Source organism: Catharus ustulatus, chromosome 1 (assembly GCF_009819885.2).
Source record: "Catharus ustulatus isolate bCatUst1 chromosome 1, bCatUst1.pri.v2, whole genome shotgun sequence".
NCBI classification, from domain to species: Eukaryota; Metazoa; Chordata; class Aves; order Passeriformes; family Turdidae; genus Catharus; species Catharus ustulatus.
The window spans coordinates 118,118,355-118,127,739 of record NC_046221.1 but is presented as its reverse complement, the minus strand read 5'-3'; positions in this window follow the sequence as shown (position 1 = coordinate 118,127,739).

The following is a 9,385-nucleotide window of genomic DNA, read 5'->3' as shown; positions in this document are numbered from 1 at the left end:
GCCTACAACTGCACATGGAATCCACAAATATCATAAACCATTGCTCTTTGTCTGCAAACTGATGTGTGCCAACTACAGTGTATAAGATAATGAAACACTTCACATATTATTGGCAAAGTATATGAGCTGTTAAATATGGGACCTCACAGTCTTACAGCCAAACACCTGGCAAAGTTGAAATGCATTCCACAGGTTTGGTAAATGCTCAGGTTTTTTGTCACTTATTCTGTGTCTACTCACAGGAATTTTGGTTGTATAAAAGTCAAATATTTATGGTTCAGTGCCTGGGGAGGAGCATCTTTCCCATCAGCCTCCCAAAATAAAAAGTGGTCCAAAAAGCATTGCTTAACATTCTGCCAAAATAAGCCTTCGTTGGAGGCTGAAAAGGTTTGGCAAGAATGGCATCCCACAACCAGCATTTTCTCTCCTGTTTTTGCCCAGTCACTGAACTCAACTTGGATCAGCAGAATATGAAAAAGGTCTTTCTAAACTCCTTCTGTTAAAAGCAATACAGGAAGCTCAGTCATATTTGAGCCTGCTCATTACTTCGTTTCTTCAGTCTGAAAAGTTCAGACAGCCTGGATGAGTCACACAGAAGTTAACAATGCCTTCTGGGGGTATTCAGCCAAATAAATCCCAAATTTTATGTCCTGAAGCTGAACCATGTGTATGATGATCTCTTCAACCAGGCTGTTTCTCCAACTTCAGCATGAACATTCCTAGGCTCCTTCATATACATGGACAGTCGGATTTGCAGGATCAAGTGTTTTGAAATTCTCATTTAACTTCAGAAGGTGAGTGCTAAATGCATACTAACATTTGTGAAAAGCACTCTTTTTCCAAACCAAACACTTCCAAGTCTGTAATATATTTCATTGCTCAGGTATTCTCAATCGCACCCTACTGTCACCTTGAAAGCAACACACATGTCCATGCTGATAGAATAAAATTCTGAGATTTCAGCTCTTGTACCGCTGTCCTGAAAAATCCCCTTTTTGTAGTTTTATGGTTTTCAGATGTAATCTTGAACCCCATAATGCATCCTGTCAAAACTAGTATCACAAAGTCTCTAAGAGATGGGATTCTATCAGTTAGGAGATGCATAGAAGAACTGAGTGGATCCATAGTGATCCAATGAACTCAATGCTCCTGTCTAATCTACTTGAGTTCTATAGAAGGATGACAACCAAAATGTTCTTGGGGGTTATTTAAAGGTGTACTAAGGGACTGAAAACATATAGCTCAGAAGGATCTAGTCAAAAAACAGGTAAGTCAGGCAAGGATAAAGACATTCAGAACATCTTGAATTTAGAACATTGGTTAAGACATGGGATAACCCAAGTCATTCCCATCTGACAGCTGTTCAGTAGCCCACACAAAATGAACACAGTGGCTTCAGTCAGTTGGCAGACAGATGTTTACAGTATAGCTGGAACTACGTGGCAAGCTCAGCCGAGTAACCAAGCAGTTTTGCTAGGTTTAACACACCAGCAAAAATGGAAGAAAGCATCCAAGTCCAACACTGCTCACCCTGACTAGCTGTTCATGGGGTCAGTCCAGGTCACAGCCAAGAAGCTGTACAGGAAGTGCTTGTGCTTCTGCTATCTGCTCTGATTGCAAATACAGCAGTCCAGACAATACAGCATTCCATGCAGATGCTAAATTAGCAATAGTAAGCAATTTTTAAGTAATACAAACCTCTCTCATAAAAAATCCCCAACAACTACATGTGACAATTATTTACATTCCTTTAGACTCTAAACAATTTTGTATTTCAAACTGGCTTTGAAATATGAATAATCCCAAAATCTCAGTGGCCTTGGCCTCCTTGAGAGCCAGCCTGGAAGTGTGGTCTAACTGCTCTCGACTTTTTCCCCAATGAATGCACACAGTCAGCCGGCTGTAAAAGCACAAGGCTATGTTCTTCAGACAGTTTTGCTCCCAAAAACCATGCAGTCAATGTATTACTTCTTTTAAAGGGAATGCTCAATGAGGGAAAACCAAAACACACAAGGTTCAAAAGGGCAACACAGTCAATTGCTACTGAAATTCAACATCTAGTTACTTGCTGTTTGGTTGTGGTCTGTCTTGAAGAAAAGTCATTTGAGATCATCACCTGTAATGAACAGAGCGCTTAGGTTTCAGTTATTGGCACCTATCCCTCTGTCACTGTAAGATAACCCCACTGCTGGTGGCTCTGCTCTCCCTGAAGAAGCCTGATGAATCCTGGCCAGTGCAGAGTCCTGAGTGCTTGAATTCAGTGGCCTCACCCAGCCTGACTAACAGCTACCCCAAACCTGCCTATAGTCCAGTAGAACCACTTCCCCGAGATGATGAGGGGTCTGGAGTATCTCTCTAATGAGGGGAGATTCTGGGAGCTGGTCTGTGGAGTCCAGAGAAGACAGAGGAGATCTATTAATGCATATAAATATCTCTTTGCAGGTGCAAAGAGGATGGTGTCAGACGCTTTTCAGTGGTGAGCAGTGACAGGATGAGGAACAACGACAGTAAATTGCAACAGAGTGGGCATTAGAGCAGCCTCCTCAGGGAAGTGGCCACAGTACCAGCCTGACATCAAGAAGCAATGGGACAACACTTGTCGGCACTGGCTGTAACTCTTGGGAACTCTCGGGAATGGTGCTGTGCAGGGATGGGGCTGGACTCCATGGTCCTCAGGGGTCCCTTCCAACCCAGAATATTCTGTGATTCTGTGCACTTCTTTACATTTAGGGTGGCAGAGTGCTGCCACAGGCTGCCCAGGGAGGTCATGGAGTGTCCCTCTCTGGAGACGTTCAAAACCCACCTGGACGCCTTCTTGTGTCACCTGCTCTAGGGGACCCTGCCTTGGCAGGGGGGTTTCGCCTGGATGCAGTTCAGAAACCCCTTCCAACCCTGACAACTCTGAGGTTCTGTGAGTGCGGCTGGACACGGTGCCTTCTCCGGAGCAGGGCGGGGGCGGCGCGGCGCACTGCGCCCCGGGAAGGCGGCACGGCGGCGGCCCGGCCCGGCCCGGCCCAGGCGGGGAGGGCGCTCCGCGGGCGGCCGCGCAGGGCCCGGGGCGGCAGGGGCGGCGCGGCCGCCAAGGCGTTGGGCAGGGCGGCATCTTGCGGCCGCTGCCGGCGCTGCCGCTGCCGCCCCCGCCGGAGGGGCCCGCCCGGCGCCGCCGCGGGCGGCCGGCGGCAGCTCCGGGCCCGGCGGGGGCCGCGGCCCAGGCGCCGGGAGGCGGCGGGCGGGCGTCTGCCGGGAGCGGGGGGCGGGAGCAGGTGGCGCCTTTCCGCCCCGTCGGCGCGTTTCGCTCGGGGGTCCCCCGCCAGCCCCGGCTGCCATCAGGCTCCTCTGGGCCGTAATCCGCTACGAAGCGTAACCCCGGCCTGTCAGTTAATAGCGGCGAGCTGAGAGGTGCGTTCCGGCTGAGGTGCCTGTTCCCAGCTGTGATCTCGGCCTTGCTGCTGCCTACCCGCCCAGTCACAGCATCACAGAATGGATCAGCTTGGAAGGGACCAGATGTGGTCCAAACTCCCTGCTCTCGCAGGGTCTTCCTAGAACACATGGCACAGAATTACATCCAGATGGTTCTGGAATATCTCCAGTAAGGGAGACTCCACAGCCTCTCTCAGAAATCTGTTCCTGTGCTCGGTCAGTGCACAGTAAAGGAGTTCTTCCTCACATTCAGGTGGAACTTCCTGTGACTCAGTTTCTGCCTGTTAGCTCTTGTCCTATTGCTTAGCATCACTGAGAAGAGCCTGGCCCCATGTTCTTGCCCCCCCACCCTTTAGATACTTGCAGACATTGACAAAGGAATTCACCCCATGTACCCTTCTAGCGAGTGCCCATGCAACCACCAAATACTGCCATTGCCCCCCTAACAGATAAGCCAGATAAGCTTGCTTCTGATAAGTCAGTGAAGTGCTACAGAGTAATGTGTATTTAAAAGGTATTTAGCACTATGCAGGACACCTCTGGGTCACCAGCCATGCAGTGACTTTGACAAGAAGCAAGGCAGGTGCAAAACAGGGCTCCCAGCAGCAGGACAGAGAGCCAGGCCAGGCAGGAGGCATGGAATATCTGCCCCTGCAGAGAGGGACGGCTAGAGAGCACAGGCAGCCACTCACGCTAGGGATCAGAGCAGATGTGGGAGCTGAAATCCATGCTGTTAAGGAGAAACTGCACGTAACACTTGACAACATCAAATGCTCACGACCCCAGTTTGAAATCTCTTCTGAAGGAACAGCATCTCTACTAATTCCCACTTTGAGCACACCAGGGCAGTGGTTCAAGGATGACTCGGAGGGAAGGCTGCCATTTCCTGACTCACCATCCCCATTTCCTGTAGCCTGGCCTTTCAAGTCTCCGTCCCATTACGAGCTCCTGAAGTGAACCCTCTTATCGTGTGAATTGCAATGAAGTCACATCCCCCCCTAGACTGTGTCTATACATACTCTCCCTCCTCCATGTTTTTGTCTGGAAATTTGTTGCTCATACTGTTAATAAGAACATTTTTCTCGCTGAGATCCAAGCGAAATTATTCATAAAATGAATCAGGTTTGCCAGTAACTGCATGGACTGTGAGACTTGATTAAATTATTTTGTACTTGTCAATGCACTGATGCTGTAAAAAGGCTTCCTATTGGGCTTTATTCATAAAAAGTTGAAAAGTCACCTGGTAGTGCTCTTCCTGTCAAAAATGCAAGTAGAATGAAGACAGGTATTCAGTAAAGAAACCTCCTATTAACATGGATTTGAGATAGGGATGGTACTCCCCAAAGTATTCCTCACTATCTCAGTGATACCGTGCAGTCTTTATCTGCCTGCTCTGAAAAAAAACACAGAACAGACCTAAACAAGAACATATATTGAGAGATTTCACTGTGAGAGGTCACAATCTTACAGCTATAATCTCAACCAATTAGTTGTGTCTGTTTTGGTCTATTCAGGCAAACCTAATTAACAGCTTCAAACAGCATTTTGCAAAATGCCAGGCCTAATCTTAAAATATATAAATCACATGGGAAAACTGCACTTAGCCCCTGATCTGCTCTGTTTATTTCTGCAGAGACCTTTTATGCAGCTCTACCCAGCTTCATTCAAGTCTACAAAACTCTAATAAAAAGGTGACATTTGCTGGGGTATGTCTCACCCCCAGCAAACTGTGAGCTTGCCTTGAATAGCCTTAATGAGATGTATTCTGAGGCCAGTGAATGAGCAAGAAACGCAACCACTCTGACCATACCTGCAGTGCCAGGCAATGGCAATTCAGAGCCCTCTATTTTAAAAAGAAAAACAGAAGCACTCAAAGCTTTGCACTAATCTGGAAAAATTACCTTGAAACAAGGGAAAACAAGGAGAGATAAAAAGTGATTCGTTTTATACACCAATATCCTAGTTGTAAAGTAAAACAAGCAATATTCCCTGCATTTCTGCAAATAAATGGTTTTTTTAATGCCAAACAGTCAGTAGTAAGGGTGAAGAATTGATGGGGAAGGGAAGGGAAGGGAAGGGAAGGGAAGGGAAGGGAAGGGAAGGGAAGGGAAGGGAAGGGAAGGGAAGGGAAGGGAAGGGAAGGGAAGGGAAGGGAAGGGAAGGGAAGGGAAGGGAAGGGAAGGGAAGGGAAGGGAAGGGAAGGGAAGGGAAGGGAAGGGAAGGGGCAGAAATACAGAGAGAAAATAACAGTGAAATTAATTGTAGAAAAATGCTGTTAATCAACTGCATTGTAACTAATACACGACTAATAGGAAATAAAAAGGTGCTATATGAGAGAGAAAGAGCAAATACTCCGAATACTGGAGAGCCACAAATGAACTATGAACTGATGGGACATTAAAGGCATCTGGCCTGCAGTACACAATAATAGTTTTAGCAGGCTGGTCCACACATCTATCTTAGCAATATCCCAAATCCATGCCATGGGAAGCTTTATAGACCTCCAATACTACACAATAATTCGGACTCATAGGATGGAAGTGCAGACGGAGGGAACAAACACCTATGCCAGTAGCTTGCTTTTCAGAGAAAGGGCCTTACCGAATGCAGATGGAGCCATAGGTCTGCTTCCTCTTGAGGTGCTCTGTAAACTCTTCTGGCTTGCAGTCCTGCGGTCACCCAACTGGGGGTCTCCCTAGCCTTGTAGCCTTATTTTCCATGCCACACACTGGATGGATCCCATTTTCAACATTTACTGTGGATCTCTTCTTTATTTTCTTTGGTCTTCCATCTCTGTTGCCACCAACATGCAAACAATTTAAGAAGAATTCTTTCTGGCTGAGGGAAGCAATATAACAAAGTAGGGAATAATAGATACAAAATACAGTAGTTTCACGAATACAAGCCGCACGGATTATAAGCCGCACCCCCGGTGCCTCGACAATGTTGCTCTCTTTGTCAATAGATAAGCCGCACCCCGAATATTAGCCGCACTTTCGTTCGTCGCGAGAATCCGTGCGCAGCTTTCACAAATTGGCCAATTAGTAACAGGATCGCGGCATAGCGGGCTTTACTGGCTCGGGGCGGGGCCAGGCAGGCTCGGCCCACTCACGGTTGCCGACGGGGCCGGGTGGCCCAGCTCAGCGCCACGGCTCGGCGGGGCTGGCCGGCTGGTGCTGCCGCCGCCGCCGGGCTCGCTGGCCCCCCTCTCCCGTCAGCACCGCCCCGCTGCCGCGTTCGCTCGCCCGGCCGGCAGGGCTGCCGCCGCCGGGCTCGCCGTCCGCCCCGCTGCCGCTTTCGCTCGCCCCGCGCCGCGCCTCGCGAGCGCCGCGCCCGCCCCGCGCCGCGCCCGCCCCGCGGCTCGCGGTTCGCGGCTCGCGGTTCGCGGCTCGCGGTTCGCAGTTCGCGGCTCGCGGTTCGCGGCTCGCGGTTCGCGGCTCGCGGCGGCGCTTTCGCGGCTCGCGGTTCGCGGCTCGCGGCGGCGCTTTCGCGGCTCGCGGCGGCGCTTTCGCTCGCCCCGCCGGCAGGGCTGCCGCCGCCGCCACCACGCTCGCCGGCCGCCCCCTCCCGTCTGCACCGCCGCCGCGTTTCCTCGCCCTAGCCGGCACTGCAGGCCCCCGCACCGCCGGGCTCCCCCACGCTGCTGGCCCCGATTATGCTGGGCTTCCCCCGCTGCCAGGCAGCCCCACCCGCCGGCCTTCCTGCTTCTGCCATGCTCCCCTGCACTGCTAGCCCCAGTTCTCCCGGGCTCCCCCGCCCTGCTGGCTCAGGCTCTGCCGCCCGCCCCCGACACTGCTGGCCCCGCCTCTGCCAGGCTTTCCCACCTCTGCCGGGGCCGGCCGGGCTCCAGCTTGGCTTGGGGCTGCCGCGGGCTCTCACTTCCGTGTTGGCAGCTTTTAGAATTTTGTTAATAGATTAGCCGCCCCGGAATATTAGCCGCACTTCCGGGTTTCCACCAAAATTTTGGTCAAATTGGTGCGGCTTGTATTCGTGAAATTACTGTAAGCTTCTGTGGCTGAGGAGGGTTCCATGTTGGACAGACAAAGTAACAGCAGCAAGCAAATACAAAATCAATTAACCCACACCAAAAAAATTACCAGGGCCTACATGGGACGCAAGTTGCAGAGGTACAAAGCTCAGTCTGTCCTAAGAAAGCCAGAAAGGCTGTTGACAAGTAAGTTTATCATTCTGTGTCCTGCCAACCTCCTATTACAGCATCCAGCAGCCATCGGCCCACCCAAGTCCTACTGTCAAAGGAACTGTATGTTCTTGCTGACAAATGTAAAGAGTCGTGGAAAAATATGTCCAAACCCCAAAGCCTCACACACAGCACCTTACAGTTTTTAACTGTTATAAAACTACCCTGAGTAATTTCCAAAATCACAGCCAGACCCTAATGAATAACTTTTCATAACAATGTTGTGGATGTTTCTGTTAATATGTTGAGTGTGTAATTCTTAATTTCTTAATTTCTTCGTTTGGAGCTACTCTGTGCTAATAGACATTATGTTCCTTTCAGGAGACAGCAGACAACAATGTGGCTGCACTCAGGGGGCATCCTCAGGAAGGAGGAGAAAATTGTGCTTTTCCAAGAGCAGTTGAGCAACTTTTCGGGGAAAAAGTTTCTGGAGTGAAGAACAAATCTTAACAGACTGGTGAAACACACAAGGAGAGTTTCTGCAGAAGCTGAAAAGAGAGTTCTGAGATGCAGAGAAGACATCACAACCAAGGGCCCAAGCTGATGTAAATACTTCTCTCAGGATGGTGAGAGGGGATTGTGAAGATTTTCTTTCGGTGCAGGAAGCCACTGAAAATTGTGGGCTGAGAAAAAGACCAGAACATAAAGACACATTGCTTTATAGAGGGAAAGGTAGCAATGGATTAAAAGCTTTACATTTCCATTGTCCCCAGGTTTCTTCCTTCAAAAAAATGAATGTTCTGGCTTATCTTCTAATGAAATCACGCTTTTGTTGGCAGAATATATGCTGAAACTTGAATGATAGAGAAGATTAGTAAGATGCCTGCACAAGCCAGTTTGGGAATGAAGAGATGTCTCCACAGTACAGTGAAAACATTGACATACTGGAGGAACTCCAGCAGCAGGGCATCATACTGGGCGGGGGACTGGAGCACAGGCATAAGAGGAAATGCTTAGACAGATAATTCCATTCACTTTGGAGAAGAGGAGGTTCAAAGACCTGACTGCAGAAGCTACCTTAGAGTACAGATAAGACAGAGTCAGATTTCCTGCATGTATTCCATGATAGGCAATAGACTTAAAATGTAACATGAGAAACTCTAATTCATAAGAGAAGATGGTCAAATACTGGAGTAGGGGATGTGGATTTTCCATCTTTGGGCGTAAAAAGGGCTTGAATAGCCTGGGCTGTCTGATCTACCTGGACCTCCTTGGAGCAGGGTGATGGACTGGATGACCCCTAGAGGACCCTTCTAATGTATATTCTTCTGTGATTCTGTGAAACTCAGCTTTCTAGGTTGAAAGAGCTGATGTTTTCAGATGTTCTTCACCTTAAAGACACGATGCAAGAAAGATCCTTGTCAGAGACACAACCTGCCCAGGATGATTTAAAAATGCATGTCATTTTTGTGAACAATGTTTCTGTTCTATGCTGTGGTAGTCATATGAGAAAAGCAATACTTCTTATTTGTACTGCTCTCTTGGGCACTTGATTCTGTATGTTTTGCCACTGTGCCTTGCTCTCAACCCTTAACTTGCACCAATACTGATCTCTATGCTACTGCTTACCCCTTAAGAATTAAAAAGATTTCTGTAAGTAGTAGCTTGTATAGGATAATGAAGCTCCAGATACACATAATTTATTTCCTCCTCCTTTTTTTTTTCTCAAAGGAAATATGTATCCTCATCTGGTGCTTTGCCTATCTTCTAAATTATGAATGATAGTTACAAGAGGGTTAGGTTTTTTACCTGCATATATGCACATGT